We start from the raw sequence: 23,339 nt of genomic DNA, 5'->3' as shown, positions 1-23,339 counted from the left end.
CTAAGCCTTTTACATTACCACCTATTTTAACCCTCCTCACAATCCTAAAAGGGTGTGAACCTAAGTATATAACCTGCACTGTTCAGTTTCTAGCATCTATTCAAATTCATTTTACATAAGGATATGTAATAAATATTATAACAGCACAGCTCTGATAAGGTCATATTAATCTGCTGTACTAAATATTCAATGGTTCCCAAAGTCAGACTGTTCATGTGAAAGTCAAGACCTCCCACCTTCTCCAGACTTCTTTCTCTTACTACCCATTCCTTTCCTTAACTCATCTCCTTATGTTCTAAGCAGAGTGGCCCATTTATTGCTCTCTTCAGCCCAAGTTGCACTTTGTGAATCATGACCTTGCTCCTGCTATTCCCCATGCCCAGAATGTCCTAGTTCCTACCTCCCTAAGACCAATACGCAGTTAAACTGCCTTCCTTATTTCTAAAGCAAGGTCTCCCCTTCTCTGGAACTGTGTGTGCTTTACCTGCACCTTTCAAATCAGCTTCTAACACTTGATATATATCATCAGTCTTCCCTACCGATTGTTAGATCCTGAGTAAAATTTTGCGTGTTTTAAGCATGTGTGTATGTGTGTACATATATAATCCATCCATCCATATACATATACATACACACGCACATGCGCTGAGGATCAAACCCAGGGCCTCATGCATGCCAGGCAAACAGTCTACCACTGAGCCACATTCCCAGTCCACTTGGATAAAAAAAAAAAAAAAAAAAAAAAAAAAAAAAATCTCCACATTAAAAAAAAAAGTATACTGAACTGATGAAAGAAAGTATAAAGGATTCAACTTTAGGATTTCCTCAAAGGTAGGAATTATACAGCTTAGGTAGATAAAGGAAAAATTAATTTTATCTGGATATTTCTAGTCAAGCAGGTATTCCCTTTAGTTTTCTAAGTAATTGAAACCATGGAGATGGAACAAAATGATAGTACTTCCAAGAATAAAGAATAACTACATGAATCAGCACTACAGTTTGCTGTGGTTATTTTATTTCGGTCTCCTTTCTTTGAACAAAGTAACAAGGTCACAAACTATGCTATGCCACTTTAAACATTTACAAGGTGTTTTTCTCTTTAGTTCTTTCTTTATACTAGAATGTATCTTCATTTTTTTCCCCTTCAGTAGCCCTTTTTCACTGAAGGGTGTTGAACTGTAACAATTTATAAAACTGAAAAAAACTTTTGAAAAGCTATTGAACAGCAGGGTCTGATTTGGGGATGCCATGGGAAGAGACAGGGAGATAAGATTTTATTCTACAAATAGAATCTGAACCAAAGTTCCAGTGATCTGGGCCCAATATTGATGCAACAAAAAGAGCAGAAAACTGAAACCTTTATGTAACGCAGACATGAGTTACATGTTACCCAGTCATGTCTACTACAATTTTCAATGGCAGTATACTTCGGGACTTAAAATATATTACGTAAATTACATTGTTTGATTCCTCATTCTCTCAATAAACTAACTTTTGTTCAAATGCTTGAAGGGGGCAGGAAAATTTTAAATTTTTTTCAATATCATGGTCTATCAATAATATACAAAAGAAAAGCAAAATTTGCAACTACCCCAATACACATGAACACATATGCGAACAAAATACAACCTCTGCTAGTGGGAAAAAGTAGCATCATTTGAAATGTAATTTTGGGAATACATAAACAGTGATTTCTATTTTAGTCTTATCAAAAGCTTAAAATGACCCTGGAATCTTGTTTTATTAAATACAGGTTAGCTTAAGAATTTACTTGAAAAACTTGACCCAAACTTATTTTAGAATTAACTTGTTCTTGACATATATTAATAAAATAAATAAGTAACACTAATTGGCATGCAGGTGTTGTTTGTAACTTTGTTCACTTCCTTGTACAGCATAAAAGTAACCTAGCTTTCTGGAATACCTAAGCCAGGTGGGCACCATTAGTCTCCTAGCTGATTTTCACTTTTCTGAATAAGAACTGGCTGAGGCAAGAGATCTTCAGATCCCAAAAGGAATGCTAAGTCTGCTGCCACAGCAGACTTTCTATCTAACAGATTCCTTATGGAAACTTCTGAACCTCCTCCATGGCCTATTTTTCTCTCTGTTCCTTCTGTGTCCAAAGAGTAAGCCTGTATGGATATACCAAAAGAAAATAAAACATGGAAGATCAGAAGTAAAAACCTAGAGGAATAAAATGAACATGTAATGAATTGAGTGGGAGTTGAATCTCTGATTGCACAGGCCAGCCACCATATAAAAGCTGAAAGACCTTACTTAATAAGGGCACCTAATCTCTCTGGGCCTCAGTTTCCCCTTTACAAGAAAAGAACCAACTGGAGTGCAGTGCCACACAACTGTAATCCTGGGACTTGGGAGGCTGAGGTAAGAAAACTGACTGTAAGTTAGAGATCAGCCTTAGACACTTAGTGAGACCCTGTCTCAAAATAAAAATGAAAAGGACTAAAGATGTAGCTCAGTGGTAAAGTACATCTGGGTTCAATCCCCAGTACCAAAAGAGAAAAAGAAAGGAACTAGACTAGATCCCTAAATGACTGCCACTAGCATAATTTAGGACTTATTCAAAACTCTGTATTATTAGAGAAAGAAATGGGCAAAAATAAATGTGATTCATGAAGATAACTATGATGAGCTTCAAGAATGATTCCGGGTTACTGAAGTCCCCACAAAAGTATACAGCTTCTTTAAATGGAGACCTCATCTTGTTTTAGGAACAAAAACCCACAGTGATCATAATTACTAACACACACATCCCTGGAATTAGAATTTCATTTGGAGAAGGCAATACTAGTTTTGCCAAATCTCATTCTAGATATGATTCTTTCAATACAAAGAAAGGAGGAAGATATCAATGCTGACTGACCATGCCTGATGGAAACGACTTATAGGATAGGAAATCAAATAGATCACAAAATATCAGCCCCACACCAGAGGAAAAGGTGGGCGGTGGGAGAAAGTCCTAAAATAGATAACATTAGGCATATAAAATGGATATGAAAGAAACCCACATGGGTTTCCACCATTTGTTAGGTATCTCACAGTATCACAGCGTGAAATCTATGACAGTGCTTAGATTTTAATGGGACCAATATTTTTAAGTCTTCATCCCAACACTGACTTGCTTGCTACTACTCTGTAAGCTGTAACTACCTCCCAGACCTGAACACATAAAGATCATATGACTACAAAGCAAACAAAAATGCCTTCGGTTTACTTTATAAATATTTGGTGCACAAACTAAAAATGTAACCTCTGCTTGGTAAACACCAGCAACCATTACAACTTACCTGTATTGTAATGCAAATCACAGTATCCAATCAGAATAGGCTTTCAGCTTTTATTCTGACAGGTTCTTAAATCTAAGGCTGTTAAAAAAAATTCCCAATTCATCTTATTCTGAGGTCCTTAAATTTTTGACAAAGGGTTTTAAATTCTTTCATAGAACCCTTAATGAAGGTTTGGTGACCTCAATGTAGGCACTGAATAGAGGGGGTCCTGTTAGTACAAACGGGAACATGCAGAGAAGGCAGGTGTATGGGGTTTAAACAAACCTCTTTGTAAACTTATTAAAATATTGGCATTGTTTCCTTTGATGCCATACTTGTCTCCAATTAGTCTAGATTAATACAAATAATATTTATGCAGCAATTCATAATTTTCAAAGCCCTTGACATACATGATCTCATTCAAGACTCACTAAATAAGAAGGTGCTATTTTTAGGTTCATTTTTTACACATGAGGAAGCTGACACTAAATGGCTGACTTGCCCTAGCTCACAAAGCTGGCAATAGAACTGAGTGGAACTTGAACACAGGTCTCTTGACTTCAATGGCTTGCACTGTGCTGCCTCAAAATATTGTTACCAGAGTAAACACCGATTCAAATCTCAGACTCCATCTAAGCCTCCCCCATACAACCCCACTCAAAATTATAATCAGATCTAGAAAGTCTTTGCTCTTTCTAGAAATAGTTTTCTTCATTTCTCTGGAAAACATTTACCTGTCTAAAATGTTATATGAGAGGATCATGTAAACAGCATTCAACATAGGAAACAACAGAAAATATCCTAAGTCACCAGAGGTTTTGCACAGATTTGCCTATGTGAACTTCTACAGATAGTGGATCAGTTTCTCCAAGAGTCCTTTACTCTAAAAGGGTGAAGAACCTAGGCTAGATGCTTTTCTAAGCAGTTAAATCTGCAAAGTCATCAAGTTTATAAAGAGTTTTTATTTTGGCTTCATACTGTACCCCACCTTCACTTTTACCTCCCTTTCCAGGTCTTGTCCCAGAGCAAACAGGGTCACTCAGTATTACAACTGTTTTTAAATCATGTATAAAATATGAAATGTAAATCAGTGTAAAACATATATTTAAATTAAAGTAATTACACTTTAAAATGTAACGCTTAACATTTCTTTCTCTTAGGACTTAAATTCTCAGAATGAACATTTTCTTACCATAGGATTCCAATCTTCCAAAAAGAGTTTCACAAATAGCTACTTTCAACTCCTGAAATACCATTCTTCACTAAGAACCCTCTAGATTTCAAAGACAAGGTGGTGTGCAAGGAATTCTGAATCTGCTAGACAGTTCACTCAACTATCATACCAGAAGGATTTAGAATTTTTTGCTGGGGGAAGGGAAGAAAGAAGAGTGGGAGAGAGAATGAATGCAGCCCCATTGTCTTATTGCTTAAAAACTCATAATTTGAATCTATACAGATTCCTAACCACTGGACTTGAACATCAAAAGTACAGCCCCTTTTCATCTTAAATAGAGCTTTTCAGTCCAAATCTGTATAAACAAACTTTGTCCTTCAATCTTTCAACTCCTCGGCAGTTTTTCAAGGTCACTTTTCTAAGCAACGACAGAGGCCTGCATCCTGGAACTTTGGTGTTACAGTGCTCCAACTCAAAAAGCACAAAACCCAAAACCCTAAGGATTCTCTCAGGTAAATCCTTTAAAGGAAAGGCAAGGCAGATCAACAACCCTCCAAACTTCTCTAATTGGGCCTGCTTCTTTTCCCTATCCAGAAAGTGCTGCTGGCTCACTGCTTCACACTGAGACTGCTGCAGAAATGTTCCAATGACCTTCATTCCATGTTTGCAAATAAAAAGAAAATAAGAATTGGACTTTAAATCATATGTATTACAAATCTTAGTACATGGGACTGACTATTTCACTATTCACAAGAATTGAGTGGTTGCTAATTAGCAACCTACATTAGCTTCATATCCCTAATAGGGGAAAAATATCAAGGGCAAAAGATAAGAGTGTGTTAACTTTGCTATTTACAAACTGCAGATAAATTAGGATCTTAAATATTTCATGCTGAAAATGAAAAACATTTTTCTAATATCATTTTAAGAGCCGAGCCAACATGACAAAATATTTGAAATTAGTGGAAAACAATTTGCTTTTGTCACTGCCAATGTAACTAGAGAAGTCTGTTTTTAACCAGCATTCTAAGCTAAAATGTGCATTTTTAAAACAACTATTATTACTATATTAATAAAAACTTAATAGAATCTAGAGGCAGACAGGTAGATCAAGAAAGTTATGGGAGAATTTCATGTTGGCATGTGGGCCTTCACCATAAGAACCTGTATCAGTGCAAATTCTATTTTCACACAAATTTCGAATAGCCATAGTGTGGCTTCTATCTCTGAAAACACACATGTCAATAAAGTGCACAGAAATAGAAAAACTCTTACAAAGAATCAGCTTATTCTGTAGGAAAGCTTCAGTGCACTTGAACAAAGGAAAATTATTTGGAAAACAGTTAAGTTTACCCAATGCAAAAAAAGAAAAGTGCTTTGCTTCTGTGTGTCCCTGAAAAATGATTAGTTCTTCTTGTACCTGATCTTGTCAATACTCAACTAGGAAAAGAAATCCTAGCTGAAGGACATGCAAAATCTAAACCAAGCAAGGTATTCTAGGTGCACTAAAAGGTATGCCTGGAATGTAAAGTGGCCATTTTCTGAAACAGTGCAACTTGTCTACACTCTCTGAAGCTAAACAGTTTCTATCATTTCAACACAAAACAAAGAATTAAACTTACCGGGAACTGCATTAATTTTACATGTAGTTATTTATATCTCCTCGGACAGGGAGAATTTAAGTCACTCCTATCCCTCCCCCCCAAAAGGACGGAGGAAACAAAAGCAGCAGGAGATGCAGAAACCTGAGTCTGGAATGTCCACTCCAGTGAAAACCCGAACAGCTGTCTTCCCACCCCCCAACAAACTATTCGCCATTTTTCTTTGTCTTTCAGCTGACCCCTGCCTCAGTGAAAAACTCCGAGGCTCCAATGAAGCCCTGCAGCCTCCTTCCACTTTAACAGTCAAAGGCATTCAATCTAGCCTGCTATTTGACACCAAACCTTGCCTCCAGAGCTGTGCCATTGGCTGAGCTGCTTTATCAGCTAAGAACACAAAGCCATGATTGGCTGTTCACGTCATCAGTTACCTCCTTTGTACACTTCCTGTTTTAAAGTTACCTTGAGAAGCAGAACAGGGGTCAGATTCAGACTTCAAACTACCAGGAACTTAAGGATTGGAAATGGCCTGCAAATACATATGGTAGATATACTAGGGCCTCAGGTGCTTGCAAAACTGGATACTGCAAATTTAGAATTGTCCTTAAAATCAAAGGAAAGGGTTGTTAACAGTTCCCACCCAAAGGATTTCTTATTGGTTGTCAGAGTTCCATTTTTAAAAAAATTTAAGGTAATTTAACTGCTTCTGATTGGCCATCAATGATGTCTGTAAGACACTGCCATATTATCCTGTGGCAGTAAACCAAAGCAGGAATGTGTGCAGGCTGGAAAGTTGTGACTAACTATCTTCAGTTTTCTGTTGAGAATTAAAAAAAGAAAAAGAAAACTAAGTAGAGTTAATCCAAAAAAAACCACAGCTTCTTTAATAATACCAAGAGAGATATCAATCCTCATAACAACAGTTTGCAGGATTTCTAAGTGGCACGTCATTATGTTCATGATAATTTTAAAAGCACAGATTACATCAGGACAAAGCACTTTATCTTAAAGTAATAAAAACAGAAAAACTGGGGGAGTAACATATGAAGCTGGTGGCCTGGGCAGTGGTATTTCAAAAATGTCTACAGAAAGCCAAGAAGGAAATCTAATAATGGGGAAGGGGGGGGGGGGGCGGGAGTTGCACAGAAGATAAAACATCAGAAAATACCCTATTAAACTAATTTACAATGGGGCAATCATAAAATCAAATGCTGTTGACTAGTTTTACTGTTACAGGGTTCTGACATCACAAAGGATACATTTTTCTACCACATATTCAAGAATAAGCATCAGGGCTGATCTCAGGAAATTAGGAGTATTTTTATTTGACTGGTAGTTTCTGAAACAACCTGGGGTGCTGAATTCATCAGTGGTGGTCAAAGATTTGCTTAAAGATTTTGGGCCCTACTGCTTACATTTTAAGAGGAGGCTCTCAACATGGTGAAAATCAATTAATATGTCTTGCTTTCTTTTCTTTATTACAAAATATTCAAATAGAAACATATCATCATCTGAAGCATTTAATAATCTTAGATCTGCTTCCTCCTATCAAAGCTAAATATCCCAGGACTATTAAACTAGGCAGCTGTTTGGTCAGACAAATCAGATCTTTGCTAGAAATTTCTTGCTTGACTTTACATGAGAACTTGTCTTTGGCATATGCAGAAATTCATCAGGGACTTGAAAGAGAAGTGAGATGGTCTGTCCTATTACTTTGACATATAAGTTATATTAACTTCTGTACACACATTCCACTCATTTCCCAAGATGAAATGAGGCAATTTCTGAATACCAACTAGCATAAAGTTCTGTGCTAGGTATATTACAACTTCACCCCTCTAATTCTCACCACAATTTTCTTCTACGTGTGAGAAAGACTGAGGTTCAGAGAAGTTAAGTAACTGGCCCATGCATTTAGATGCAAACTCAGATCCCACTTGGAGTGGTACTCTTTCCATTGCACTACATTGCTTACCACGACATGGAACACCTCAGGACACATCGAAGGTCATTTTTAGGTGCCACACGTGCACAGATGGCATAAACCATTACCTAACTTCACTAATTTAAAAACAAAATCGGTCCAATGTTAAGTTTTATCTGCCTATCAGAGACCTAATTAAGTATAGACAAAACTACATTCTAACAATTAATAGAAATTTCTTAATAAATTATTAGGAACATTTAACCTGTAGCAAAGCACACTTAAACTGTGTAAGGACTTGAAACAACTAAATCCTTAACAACAGCATACATAAAAATATTGATTATGAAGCAATTTCACTATGGCACGTAAAGAAGAATTTAGTTTATGCTAACAGAATGCGTTATGGGGAAGTGTCTGAAGCTACATAGAGTCACAGGTTTAATTGTTTTCTCAAAAGCTTAGACTGCAGCTTTTGAACACCTCAGTCTGTGGAGAGAATGCACATTAGAGCTTCTTTTAATCCCACAACACTGAGGGCCTAAGTCGCTTCGAAGAAGCAAAGAAGCTCACTTGTTATCTTGGAAGGGTGGTCAGAAAAATAGGGAGAACATGTTTACAACTTCATATTAGTTACTGTCAGTATGGCAAAACAAATAAGCACTTGGGAGTCAGGCAAAGCTAGTTTCAAATTCTGAATACTCCTCTCAACTCCATAACACTGAACTAAGCCTGAGCCTTGGTTTGCTCATCTATAACATACAGATATCACCATGTACATTACAGAGCCACTGTAAGAATTAAATGAGGTAACATATGTAAAGTAGATTGCATGTGCTTGAATAAGCACTGAAAAAATATGAAGTGCTAAATGTCATACAATCCTGCTTCCTTGTTTTACAGAGGGAGAGACTAAGAAGCAAAGAAGAACAAGACCTACATACAGCCTAAAGCTACCTTGAGGGAATGTCTCTTCTATCCCCAGCACACCCCGCAGTAAGCAATTTCTTAGCTATAAAGGGCAGTGTGGGAGGACTCCCAGAAGCTACTAAAATCTTTTCCAGTTTTTATGCAGGAAATCCATACCTTTCACCACCAATCCCAGCTGAGGTCTGGTTATTGTTCCACAAATCTGCCCTTCAACTCTGTTTCTGATGTACCAGATTAAACCAATCATGTCCCTTGACACTCTGTGAAGGTCTTTGGCATAGTTTTTATTAGTTCTTGGCAGTTTGCAAGAAAAACACTTCAACTTCCATTTCTCAACAGTTACCTTAGTAGAATTCAAGTCACTGTGGGAAGAGAACTCAAATTACCCTGAATTTCCATTTGGCAGCCTGATCCATTCACTCACTACAGCTCTTTCTTCTCTAGCCTACCATTACTGTGGACCAAAAGCCTTGTGGGATCTCTGGGACTCTAACTTCCATTTTTCCCTGGCCCTGGATATCAGCAGCCTTCTACATCAATTCTATCTTCTCACTCTAAAAAACACTCAATCACTATAAAACAAAACCAGTGACTAGTTATAATATTCAAGCATAAATGCCCTTAAAGAAGGCAAAGTGAGAACTGATGCTCATGGTCAGAAGACAGATTTCTGAAATCATAGTTACCTACTTACTAGTTGTATGATCTTGGCTAAGTTACTTAACCACTCGAGCTTATTTCTTCATGAGTAAAATGGGAAAAAAAAAAAAAATCAATCCAAAGGAGTGCTGAGAAAAGTGAAAGCACTCAGTATATTATGTGGAATGTGGTAGGTACTCAATTACTGTTTATAATATAGACTTTACTATAGTGCTTACACATATTGTAATTACTTTGTAACATGCTTCCATGGCCAGAGAAGGTTTCTTGAAGTAAGCAACTGTATCTACCACATATATTGCCAGTGTTCAGCATAAATATATAAACTAAACCCAGCCTCAGCCAGGGTCAATGAAACAGTAGTAGGATCAAGTAAAATTGTTGAGTGAATGTCCTATCTAAAGGGGCAACCGCTATCAGTTTCAACAAAAAAGAATGTAGGAACACTAGACTGTTGCTTCAGATTTTTTTGTTTTAATGCCATATCTTTCAATTTTAAATTTTGATCAATTTTTTTAAAGTTCATAATCAAAGAAAACCAAGGATTGCCACATTGCAATTTCTGACACATTTTTCACCTGACGTGATCCTGAACACCTATTAGTTATTTCCCAAATCATATCTACCTCAAAGTTAAAAGAAAAAAAAAAGTGTCAACATATTTTCAAAAGAATCTAGGAGAAATTCTGAAGACAATCCCCAAAGAAGGCCCAGAAACATTTTAAGCAATGAACATCATTAGAATACCGGAATATAGCACTAGTGCTCAGTAAATTACTTAATGAATAAATGAAATAAATGAGTAAGTGGGGCCTTCGGTAGATTATAAAATCAACATTGTTTTTAAAAATAAATTATAATCTCTGGGCTAGAGTTGTGGTTCAGTGGTAGAGCACCTGCCTGGCATATGTGAGGCCCTGGGTTCAATGAGCCTCAGCACCACATATAAATAAATAAATAAATAATAATCTATGGACAACTAAAGATATTTTTAAAAATAAATAAATTATAATCTCTGAAGCATAAACTAAGGAAAATGGATGGACAATTATTCTAGGAGAAAGTACTTCAGCTCTTAGAACTGTCCAAAGATGGCACATACTGCCTCAAAAGATACAAATTGGGTCGTTAGGCACAAGCTGTGTCAACACTTGATAGACATGTAAAGCAAGAAGAGAAAGCGTACCTCTGAGGAGTAACTAGAAAGAAAGCCCAGTCTCTGAAGCTAGACAGATTTAGAATCTAATCTCTCCTCCCCGCTTTCAGCTAAGTAATATGCTAGTTACTGAAACTCTATTGCAATCACTCAATAAATAATACAGGCACTCTGCTACCTAAGCTCTGGATTCTAAAGACATGGTCCCTGTTCTTAAGGATATTAAAGTCTATTATAAGAAAGTTAAAACAGGCAATCATAGTGCTGCATGGACAAACATACAATCCTACGGGAGAACATAGAAGACTTGTCTAAATTTCAAGCTGGTCAGGGGAAGCGTCTTGGGAGATTTAGTTGCCTACTAAAACAAAGTAAACTGCACATGCAAAGGCCTGGAACTGACTGAAAGCAGCTGAAAGCTGGACGGGATATAGTTTGTTGTGGCAGCAGCCCAAAGGCAAGAGGTGAGGAATAAAGTTAGGTAAACAGGGTTGGACAAGGCTAAGGTATTAAACCTTTATTATGAGGACAATGGTAAGGCACTGATGAGTTTGGCTGCTTGCTTGCTTTGTGGTCCTGTGGACTGAACCAAGGGGGTGCTCTACCAACTGAGCTACATCCCGCAGTCTTTCTATTTTTTTAAATTTTGAGGCAGGGTCTGGCTAGGTTGCCCAGGCTAACCTCAAACTTCCTGAATTGCTGGTATTACAGAAGTGTGCCACTAGTTCAGTAGGCACTGGGAAGTTTTAAGCATGGAACTGGTACAATTAGAATTACCTTATTAGAAGAGATAACAATATAATTTGGGGAGTAGGGGGAGAATAAGCTGGAGAAGGGGGCAGGAGGGGAGAATGACAGCACTCTAGATCAATAACAGGGAAAACAGGACATTGCAATAATCAAGTTACTGAAAAACAGTAGTGGAGATGTTGAAAAGTAGACTGGAAAACATTAAGAAGACTGTGTTACTTAATAACCTATGCAGAACAACAACATTGTGCCTGATTAAAAAAAAAATAAGTGTTCAAAAAATGGGAGTTGCTATTTTTATTGTTAACTGGATAAGATGACCTTTGAAATCACATTCATCCCTTACAGTCTATGTCAGTTTTGAGACTTGTTTCCAGAAAAGGTCTTTATGACTATTGGCCAAGCTATCCTATACAAAATGATTTACCGACTACAACAGAACTGCTCAATAGGGCCCCACTACACACCAGTCATAAGATGTAATGTTTATTAGGTATTCTCACAAACAGGGTTCCATGGCCAAGATTGTTTGAGTGACAATGAATAATGTATTCACCTTCTTGGAGAGTCATAAGGCATGAGCACAAAGGCTCTGAAAAATAATTCTGAAATTGCCAGGTACGCCTGTAATCCCAGTGACTTGGGAGGCAGTTTGAGGCCTATCTCAACAACTTAGTGAGACCCAGACTCAAAATAAAATAAAACGGCTGGGGATAATAAAGAAATGTGTTTCACTTTGGCCATTATTCTGGTAAAATTTAGTGGAATGAAAAGATGACAGGCAATTCTATTCTGACAACCTTCCAAAGTGGCTAGAGTTTTACACAATGGAGTTTTCCCTTTTAATTCAGTACTACTGAAAATCACATTAAATACCACCATAAATAGTAATCCTCTGCCTCTCAAATTAGTGCCAACCAAACATGCGCTCTTCCTAAACTTTGACATTTGTTAATAAGCAAATTCTATGCTACTTATTTTCAAGGTACGGTAAAAAAATTTTAGGACAATTAAAGATGCAAAGATGTTCAACTGTGCCGATGGCATATACTTTTAGTCTGTTCTTTAATTTTTTTTTTGGTGGGGTACCAGGGATTGAACTCAGGGGCACTTGACCACCGAGCCACATCCCCAGCCCCATTTTGTTTTTTATTTAGAGACAGGGTCTCACTGAATTGCTAAGTGCCTTGCTTTGGCTGAGGCTGGCTTTGAGCTCGAGATCCTCCTTCCTCAGCCTCCCTAGCGCTTTCTTTCTTTTAAAATGGACAGATCATGCCAGCATTGGGAGAATACATTTTCTTAACTCTGGGCAAAGAATCTCAATTCATATAGATCACAATTTGCAGTTTTTGAGCATAGGAATAATAGGCATTAGGTACTATGAAAACCTTCAGTAATTCATAGATTTAGATCAGTGACATGATACAAAATATTCTAATTCTAATATTTTCTATGAGTCATCTCATTTCTCCTCTTACTGAAGCACCACTTAAGATCACTACTTATCGTTCATATGCATAGATGTATTTAAAAACAGAGCAATCCTTGAATCAGAGGTATAAAAATATACTGTCAGCTTTAAATGGAGAGTACTCATTTAAATAGGACACCTTATTTACCTTAGACATGAAGATCTAAACCTTTAATTTAAATCTATTCTGGAAATATTCAAATGCAAAGGTTAGACTCTAATTCATCTCTCTTAATTGCACCTGAAGTCCATTAGAAAGTTTTCACTGTATAAAAGTGCACTGAATTCATAAGTTACCTGTCTATAGACTGGGAAATACCAAAATGGAAAACACAACTCCCATACTGTAAGTTCAGGTGTTGTCTCATTGCTATCAGGTACATCACTGCTAAAACATTAAGTGTGGGAAGGGTGCAACAAATCTTGCAACCTGGCAAAAATTTCTGCAGGTAGAGACGTTTTTTCAAAACCATTCCACGATGTTTTCAGCTTACATAAAAGAAAACTACCCAGGTGGCTATAAATCACACAAGTCAAACCCACGGCCCTACTCCAACTGACAATTTCTACAATTAAAAAAACTAAAAATTACTATTAAGGCGAATCTCTCCCAGACAGAAAGATAACACTAGTTGTTGAGATTTTAATAATCATTGCTTTTGTTAAACACGAAAAAGTCTTCATTTCATCAGAATCATTACCAGAACCCAGGGATTAACAGAAGCAATCATGAAACAACTTTTCACCAAAACAAATGATCTCTCGTGCAAAGTTTAAGACTAACCTCACACTGGCCCACAGCTCCAAAGCTACAACAGTACAACTATATCAGGTTTTTTCTCTTATATCAAGTGGCTGTCCCCAATATGGAAATCTTACTGTATATAATAGAGCAGATAATTACAAAAGGCCTCCTCATCAGGTAAGTGCTAACTAAATGTTGGGGTAGATTTTATGTGGTTCCAAAAAGAAAATGAAGTGTTTCTCATTAAGGTACACTTTGTGACAGGTACCTATCATTTGCTATTATATTAATTTCTCATAATAACCTTGTAAGGTGTTATTATTACCATCACTTTGCAGAGGAAGGAACTGGGACCCAGGTTAAGAACCTGCCCCAGCAAACACAGGGGGTAAATGCATTGCAGAAACTGAATTCTTTCCTTTGACTGACTCCAAAATCAGCAACTACAATGCCCCATTCACAAAGGCAGTCTTTGGTTAATGTTTTTGAAGTCTCTTTCCTCCTGCAATTAATCTATTTAAATTATGCTGGGTATTTTGAGTCTCCGCAGAAAAATAAATAAAATTACTTACTATAACCTTCCTAACTTGTTACAGTGCATGCATGAAAAACTGAATAAACAAAATGAAAAGAGAGACTATAAGACATCAGATAACTCACAACCAGTTTCATCTGAGAACAAGAAATAGAATGGAAAAGAACAACTTGCTGGCTAAGGAATGTTCTTTCTAGGTTGTATGCCTGAGGCTGGAATAAACCCCAAAGTAGTTGTTTGTGACCTTAATAACGTCCTCTGTCATTTCCCCTCCTGTGAATAAGGTAAACTTGTCACTTAAAAATCATCTCTGCCATCAAGTCAGTGCTTCCACAGGGAAGCAATGCTGTCCAGAGGAATGAGCACCTGTCTGGAAATCCAGTCAACTGGGTTACAAACTTCTTTGTCCTAGCAAAACTAAGTGACCTTGTCAAGGTAATCTTACTCTTCAGGGTCTCAGTACAAAGGAGGGTCCTGAAAGAATTGAGATAACTTCTTGAGCTAAGACGCAAAGATTTTTTCTTTTCCCATAATGTGCTGTGGTGTTAAGACTGTTGAAGGGCTCCAGACTACACAAGGATACCCACCTGTAATCCCAACTACTTGGGAGGCTGAGGCAGGAGGATCATAGGTTTGAGGCCAGCCTGGCAATTTAGCAAGACTCTGTTTCAAAAGAATAAAAAAAGGTCTGGGAATGTTGCTCAGTGGTAGAGTTTAATGTGTAATACTACCATACTACCAAAAGAGAGGGAGAGACAGAGAGAGAAGAAAAAGGGCTCCATAAACTGTATAGGAATTAAGAGTCACAGATACTTGTCTGACTCTGGGCTCTGCTACTTACTGGCTTGAGACTTTAAGCACAAGACTGATGGCTTTTCTTCTTTTGGATTTTGGTTTGTTTTTCTTTTCTTTCTTTCTTTCTTTTTTTTTTTTTTTTTTTTTTTGGAGATGGGTTTTCACTACACTGCCCAGACTGGCCTTGAACTCCTGGGCTCAAGAGATACTCTGGCCTCAATTTCCCCAGTAGTTTGGACTACAGGCACACTGTAATTTACTCAAAGCAGTTTCCTCACACATAAAATGAGGATGGTAATAATATCTATCTCACACTGTGTGGCATAGTACATATGATTCATTTGTACTCCAGTTGGTACAATGTTAGTACTCAATAAAAGGTAGTAGCTATATTATTACTGAGTTTGATTCATGGAACCCTAATGGCTCACTATTTCTGAACTAAAAGATAAGAGATGTCAATTTCAAAGTTGCCTCAAAAAAGACATCTAGCATGGGCCTTCACTGCCCTTTACCTCCATGCCTCTGTAAATAAAAGGAGAAAAACACCTTGTATCTCTAGAATAATGAATTAGTTTTGACTGAATGAAAAATATGTAAACATAAATGAGAACTATATGATAAAAGAACTAAATGACATGGACACACTCTATAAAGTATAAAGCAATGTATGATTTCTGTTCAGAAGACAAAGCTAAGGTTCCCATGATTTAAGCTCAGACCTCTTGGGAGTTCAAGATTTCTAGGGTGATCAATTCCAGATGGTAACAAGACCCAGTAAGCAGTGTAAGGGGCTAATATGGGACAAAAGTGGTTTGTGATATCAAAGAGCAGGCAGCTTAAAAAATGCTTCCTGCCAAGCTCAGTGGCAAGCCTGTAATCCCCAGCAGCTCTGAAGACTGAGGCAAGAGGACCACAAGTTCAAAGTCAACCTCACTAACAGAGAGACACTAAGAAACTCAGATCCTGTCTCTAAAATACAAAATAGGGCTGGGGATGTGGCTCAGTAGTTGAGTGCTCCTGAGTTCAATCCCCAGTACACTGCCCCCCCCTCAAAAAAAAAAAAAAAAAAAAAAACAGGAAAGAAACGCTTCCTGAAAAAAAAATTTATATCACACACATATATATATAAAATGTTTGTTTTTATAGCTTTATCTATACTTAGTAAAAATGAAACTAAGTTATAGATGCCATAACATTTTTCATATTTGCTTAACTTAATAAATGAACCAAATGAGGATGGGGACTTAGCTTAGTGCTTGGCCAGAATACACAAGGTCCTGGGTTCAATCTCCAGTACTGGAGTAGGGGGAGTACAAGAGTGTTGTGAATCAAATGAGGCTTTTATCAACAATGTACAAAATGTACAGCAAGCCCTATTTCCCCCTATAGCTTTGCCTGTTAACTTCCACACTGCAATATAATTGCAAATAAAAGGCTGGGGTCAGGGGATGCTTCATCTAATCACAATAAGATGTAAAGCAATTAAGACTTTCAATTCATTATTTGCCCCTCAAAATTCGACTTAAAAGGTTTCCTAGCAAAATTGGAACTGCAAATATCTTGTCATGTCCAGTTTTAATTTTGCACACTATTCAGAATAAGCATATTCCAGAGTCAGTATCCCAGTATGAAGAAGGCACTAGATCTTATGACAGATTTTTGTGAAAAATCTCATTAGTGAGTTCTTTATACTATGCACTTGGTGGTTCCTCACTGTCTGGCATAAATTTCTTCCATATACAAAAAGACTATATCAATAATATTCTGAAATCTGATTTGAAAGAATGCAGATTCCTAAAGTATCTGTACATATATTTTCCCCATTAACTTCCTGGGTTCAGAAAAAAAAATCTAGCAATTTCTTTTGCAAACATTCCTTTTCACAACAGAAACCAAGGGATATGATTTAAATACTCAGTGGGTGAATCTATATTCTATATGCCTATAATTCTGTGGTCTGAATCTTTGAAACAGTACAACTTTTTGATTATATTCTCACATTTAACGTTCAACATTGAGAAATCAAAAGTAAGATGAAACACTTGGAAATATAAAACCATCGGGGAATTTAACTAGTCAGGTTTATGTTGAGTACGATATAGCAGATAAAAACTATAGGGTCTGCCATCAAGCCGAATTCCAGCTTAAGCCCTTACTTAGCAACAATGGACAAGCTCCTTAACCTCTTCCATCCTCAATGTCCTCATCCGCAACATGGGGACAACAATGACAACTTAAAAGGAGTGTGATATTAAATGTACCCAAAAACATCAATTCACATTCTCTACTACTTTCCCCACCTCTCAAAAATTTAGTCATGGTCACACAAAACTGACCAAAAGTGAAAAACATTAGAATTTCTTGAAACTGCTATGAGAACCAAGAGTAACATCTATCTAAAGTTAAAAGGGATCACTTAAAGAAAAACCAATTAGGAAAATAGGCTTGGGCTGGGATTGAGGCTTGTTGGTAGAGCACTTGTGTAGCACAGGCGAGGCACTGTGTTTAATCCTCAGCGCCACATGAAAATAATTAATTAATTAAATAAAGTTACAATGTTAAAAAAAAAAAACCCACAGAGGTTTAACATAAAATTTTCAGTGGTCCCCCACACCTTAGGAGGAGAGAGTGTAAAACGATCTAAGTCACTACAATTCAGTGGGAGTAAAATGTACTTTCCAACAATTCTTAACTGTGGATTAGAACAAAAGCCATCAGAAACATGAATAAGAAAGTGTTGGTAAATCCTGTTACTTAAAGTGAGCGGCAAGGATATGCATTTGGAGTTGCTCATTTAAAATAAAAATTAAAAGTGCATATGGGGATGGATGTTATTTTTTAGGCACGTATAAAAAGAAATGAGCCAAAATCCAGAGTATCTGGTTAGATCTCTTCCTCTTGTACCTAACATTTACTAGAAATCTTACTGGAAACGTAGGCCCTGACCTGTATCCTTCCTAAAGCAGTAAAATTTCACTCAAAACTAGCGGCATAATTCTGAGACCTAATAGTCTATCATTAGTCTCTTAATATACTTCCCAAGTCTGAAAATGTTCCCCAAAATGCTTTCTATAGTCGACTTTCTTAGATATAGATCTGGTACTTAACACTGTGCCTCCAAGACTTGACAGTTACTAAGACTCGGCCAACTTATCCAATAGGATCCCTTTTAGGTAATCCGCTCCTCCACCACATCCCAGGCCCAGTAACTGGATTCCAGGGCTCCTCAAAAACTTGTGTTTCGAAGCTCACATATTCCAGCAAAATTCCTGATCTGAGTTCCAGCCCCAATGCGCTCCCTTTCCATACCATGCACTCAACTGGTGGGCTTCAGGGTCACCCCTAAATTGGGTCACACTGCAAGTCACCCCTCTTGGCCGGTAACTCGAGTTTCGGTGTTTTCATGCCTAGGACTCCAGGAACTTGTACGCCCCCATTCTAAGGCAAAAGCAAGTAGCACCGCGAGCGCCTCCGGAATGAAGAGTGTCCCCCATCCCGGGTCGTGCCCCACACTACCCACCAAGTGCCTGCCAGGTCACCACCCTATTTTCCGCCTAAAAGCCTCTAGGCTCCCCCAGCTCCATCCCCACGCCTGCGCCGTAAGGGGTCATTGCCCCCGCTACCTGAGCCCAGGACGTGCACATCCCCTCAGCCTCCCATTCCTTCAACACCCCCAAAGGCCGGAGCCGGCGCGACCAATAAGGTGCCAGGTCCGCGGCCTCCCCGCCACCAACCAATCACGAGCGAGCCCCCCCGCCGTCGCCTTCCGCCAATGGGAGAAAGCCCGCGGGCCCGGCCGAGGCGGCGCACGGACCCCGCGAGTGCGGCGGCAGCGGCGACAGCTGCGGGCCCGGCGAGGATACAACATGGCGGCGGCAGGCCGGACCGAACTGCACCAGCGGCCGCACGAGGGAAGTGAGGTCTCCGCCGAAGGCGGGAAGCGCTGCCCCTCCCCCCGCCGCCGCCCCCTCTAACCCTCTTCCCATTGAAACTCCCGCACACTCACAAGTCTCTGCCTCGTTGTCCTGGGAAGAGCAGGAGCCGCCCCCGCGCTCCTGCGGCGTCGGGCAGTGCAGGGGCCGGGGCACGGCGGAGGGGAGGGGGAAGCGTGCGTCACGGAGAACGGAGCGCGCGCGGAGCGGGGGCACAAACAAGATGGCGGCCACGCCGTTTGCACCGTCTCCCCTTTTCCCCTCCCCCTCCCTTGGCGCCTCGACTCCTTGTGTGGTGTAGTGCGCAGAAGCCGAGTCACTTGAAGTCTCGCGAGAATTGGGGAGCAGCGACGGCCGGATGAAGCGGAAGGAGAGTTGAGAGTTTTTCTAATCCCACCCCTTCAAGGGATCCAGAGGCGAAGGGTGGTCCTTGTTGGGCTGCGCACGCTTATGAGTCCTAGGGAATGGTAGCTTTGTGGTGTTTTTGATTTGGAGAGAAAGATGGGACGGAGTACGGCATGGGGAATGGCAATTTTAACTCGCTGTTAAAGTTAAGTTACCAACACTATAAATTCATATAAGAGGACTTTTAGCTGCCCCAAACTGTAAAATCGTGTACTCCAGAATAAAAAAACATGAATGGTTAGCTTGTAACCTTTTTCGTCGACAAAGACCTTGCTGTTTTCATTTGAATGCATAGTAAGAAAAAATCGAAGACAATTGGGAACCACGGATGCACTAAGCATCCACTTCTTTTTCGTACTTTCATCTCCGCGACCACTTATTTTAAAGGCATTAGTATTTCCATTTTACAGATAGAAAACTAGCTCAAAATGGTTAAATAATTTGATCAACTCCCCACAGCAAGTGTCAAACAATTCAGATAGTTTCAAAACCTGTAAATATATTCACCTAATGTAAGTATTGAATGGAATTATCTAGTATTAGGTAACAAGCACAGAAAGGAATGGGACTGCCTCTACTGATAGTAACCTTGAGTTTACTGACTTTAGAACTTTTTTGGGACTTGTGTTGCATAAGTTCTCAACAATAAAATCAATACAGAAGCCTCTGTAATCATCTAATCTGGAGGCTCAGGGGAGGAGGAGGTTGTTGCTTGAGTCCAGGAGTTTGAGGGCAGCTTGGGTCAAATAATAATAATATAGTAATAAATCAACATAGCAATAGTATTTCCTTTGGGTTCATAACTCTGGTGATAAAGTAATTGAGAATATTGAAATAATCCTTGACTAAAATTCAGAAAGGTTGTTCTCATGTCCAATTTCAATAAATCTCACTTTAGGCACTCAAGTATTTGATGAATGAATAAACAAAACCTAACTAAGTATAATGCATCTCAATTCCTTTATATGTAAAATGATATACTTTCTATCACCTGGGAATGTTGGGGAGATTGAATAAAAGAATGTGAGACTGTGTATTACAAAAGTGTTAGAAATTAGTGATAACGGTGATGTTTTCAGACATAAAAAATTTACAGTGGAGACCCAAAATAAGAAATGTGTGTTGAGATTGTAGAGAAATAAACTTAGCTAATATAAAAATACATACATATATTTATTGAGCAATTATTGCCTATAATATGTTTGCAAAAGATGTAAAATGTGTTGGAGGTAGCACAAGTTGGTGTTATTAATGATTATTGTTATACTGTAATAAAATATCAACAACACATGGGTTCTATAGTCAATTTCCCTCCTGGAAATTAGGTTACCCTTAAATACAAGTCTATGTAGTATAGGAAATTAGCCAAGGGTAATATATTTAACAAGTAGTGCTCTAGCATTAATCAATCAGATTAAAAGTCAATTTAATGTTCTGTGTGAGTGGCTTAGTGATAGAGCAACATCTAGTACGCACTAGGCCCTGGGGATCAAAAAAGAAACCATTTAAGGTCCTAGTGGTCTCCATCTATATCAGGTATTAACCCTGTCGTTGCTGATTTGTGAATAGTGCATCCCCAGGAATCCCAGAAGAGGGAAGTTATCAGGAGGCTGGGACAGAAGATTTTTACTAAATACTAAAGTATTTCAATATTTTAGTGGTCAGTACTATAACTGATAACATTTATACTGATACGTATAAGCTGAGTATTAGTCATTGCTATAGTTTTTTGTTTGTTTGTTTGTTTGTTTCCTTTAGGATTCTGAGGATCAAACTTGGCCTGGAGCATGCTAGGCAAGTGCTCTACTCCTGAGCTGTATCTCTGGCCTCAGCTGTTTTCATCAGTATCTTTGGCCCCAGCTGTATTATCAATATCCTTCCTATCTCTCCTATCTCTAAGAATTAATATCTCGCTCTAATCTCATTAAGTTTAGTCCTCTTTGTTACTGGGGATTGAATCCAAGGGCATTTAACCACTGATGCACATCCCCAGACCTTTTTAATAGTTTATTTAGAAACGATCTCACTAAGTTGCTGAGGCTGGCTTTGAATTTGCCATCCTCCTGCCTCAACCTCCCAAGCCACTGGGATTATCCAGCTAAGTTTGGTCCTGTTTGATCAAGGAAATAAGTAGAAATGGCATGAGCCACTTGTGAGCAGGAATATATGAGCCATCCCATGATCCAGGCATATCATTTTTCCTCTGCCATGAAAGCAACATGTCCCCAGTAAAGCTTCTCCAGCTTTGGTCTCAGAATGAAGATGTGGACAGTCACAGCTAATGCACATGACATTACATGAAATAAACTGTTGTAATGTTTAACTGCAGCATAACCTAGCAAGCTACAGCCGCCAAAATAGCTATCCCAGTGGTGAGCCAAGAGTTTATCTACAAACATAATGAAAAAAATAAACTGAACTTTGGTCTGCATCACATGGGGGGAATCTCAAGAAGACAAATGTGATTGTAATTTAATAAACAAACCTTATCAATCCCTCATTGTATATGCTGTTTAGATCTCTCTCCAAATAGAATATACAATGATTCTTTGCATGAAAAGGCTCATTTAGCAATGGCAACCCAAAACAAGGCAGTCACAGGGCTAGCACTAACACTACCTCTCTAGGCCCTGTCTCAACAAAGACAACCTGAGCATTAGGATTTCCATGTTTCTGTCATCTAAGTGATAGATAATATCTCAGGCTGCCTCTCTAAGAAATGCTTCTTAAGATCAATGTGCTTTCTGGATATGAGTCAGTAGTTAGTTACCCAGCAAATGGGTCAGAATTCAGTCATCTGCTACCTAGAGGAGTCTAGTTCTTTTATTTGTTTTAGACAGGATCTCACTGTGTTCCCAGACTGGTCTTGAACTCCTGGGCTTAAAGGATCCTCCAATCTCAACATCCTGAGTATTTTGAGTAGCTGGGATTATAAGCATGTGCCATCACACCTGGCTAGTTTATAAAATGATTGTATTTTTCTTTATAATTTAAGCACATTCTATTTCTATTTTATATAAATATCAGTTTCTGTGAGGCTAATACAAAGGCTCTCAGATTGTTCCATTCTCTGCTTATTATTAAAATCAGGCTTCTGAGTTTACAAGGTTAAAGATCAGTTCTGGGGGCTGGCGCTGTAGTTTAGTGGTAGAGCGCTTGCCTAGCATGTATAAGACACTGGGTTCGTTTCTCAGCACTGCATATAAATAAATAAGTAAAATAAAGAAACAGCAAAAAAAAAAAAAAAAAGATCAGTTCTGGGTTGATGGTAAACTCCCTAAAGTTATAGCACTGTCGAGGGACCTGCCTCAACAATCAGCTGAACTTCCTTAAGAACCACCCTTCTACCTCATTACTGGTTGTGATCTAAAAGAAAAGCAGGTAGTGCCAAAGAGATACAGGTCATGTACTGTTGTAGTTCAAAAAAGAGATTACTGCTACTTAGTATGAAATAATGGGTAGAATTCAGGAAAGATTTGCAAGGATGTGACATTGAACTGGGTCTTGAAAAGTAAATAGATGAAGAGTATGACATGTGTAAGCAGTAGTAAGCAAATAGAGAAAGTAAGGGATCAGTTGAGGAAATAGAGTAAGAGGGAAATGAAGAAAAAAAAATCATATAGGAAGACATTACAGTCAGATTAAGATTCTTGAGCTGGGAATGGTGGCACACACCTAGGCTGAGGCAGGAGGATCGCAAGTTCAAGGCCAGCCCAGTTAATTTAGCCAGAACCCTGTCTCAAAATAAAAAATAAAATGGGCTGGGGATGTAGCTCAATAGTTAAGTATCTCAGAGGAAAAGAGAATCAAGACTCTTATTTTTTGCTAAGGAAAGTTAGTGGTAGAAGTTTGTTTTTAAGCAATTTTAACCAATTTGAATGTGTCCTATGTGGTGACATTAAATACATTCAAATCACTATTCATCACCAGAATTTTTCATCATCCTTTTTTTTTTTTTTTTTTTTTTTTTTTTT

General features: G+C 38.4%; 1 protein-coding gene across 3 annotated transcripts in view; it reads right to left on the bottom strand.

The window, feature by feature from the left end:
- The window catches only part of NFYC (nuclear transcription factor Y subunit gamma), a 63,595-nt gene extending 43,507 nt beyond the window's left edge, over positions 1-20,088 (bottom strand). The window contains exon 1 of one of the 3 annotated variants that reach the window (XM_079113542.1): positions 19,035-20,088. The gene's annotated coding sequence lies outside the window, so the exon portion shown is untranslated. Of the gene's footprint in view, positions 1-6,083; positions 6,339-18,651; positions 18,744-19,034 lie in introns of those variants that run through there. The other 2 variants (XM_079113544.1, XM_079113543.1) reach the window with 2 other exon arrangements.
- Between the last annotated feature and the right edge of the window lie 3,251 nt (positions 20,089-23,339).

This window comes from Sciurus vulgaris, assembly GCF_902686455.1.
Source record: "Sciurus vulgaris genome assembly, chromosome: 1".
NCBI classification, from domain to species: domain Eukaryota; kingdom Metazoa; phylum Chordata; class Mammalia; order Rodentia; family Sciuridae; genus Sciurus; species Sciurus vulgaris.
Note: the sequence above shows the minus strand (reverse complement) of the source record. Positions and strands in the feature narration are given on the sequence as shown.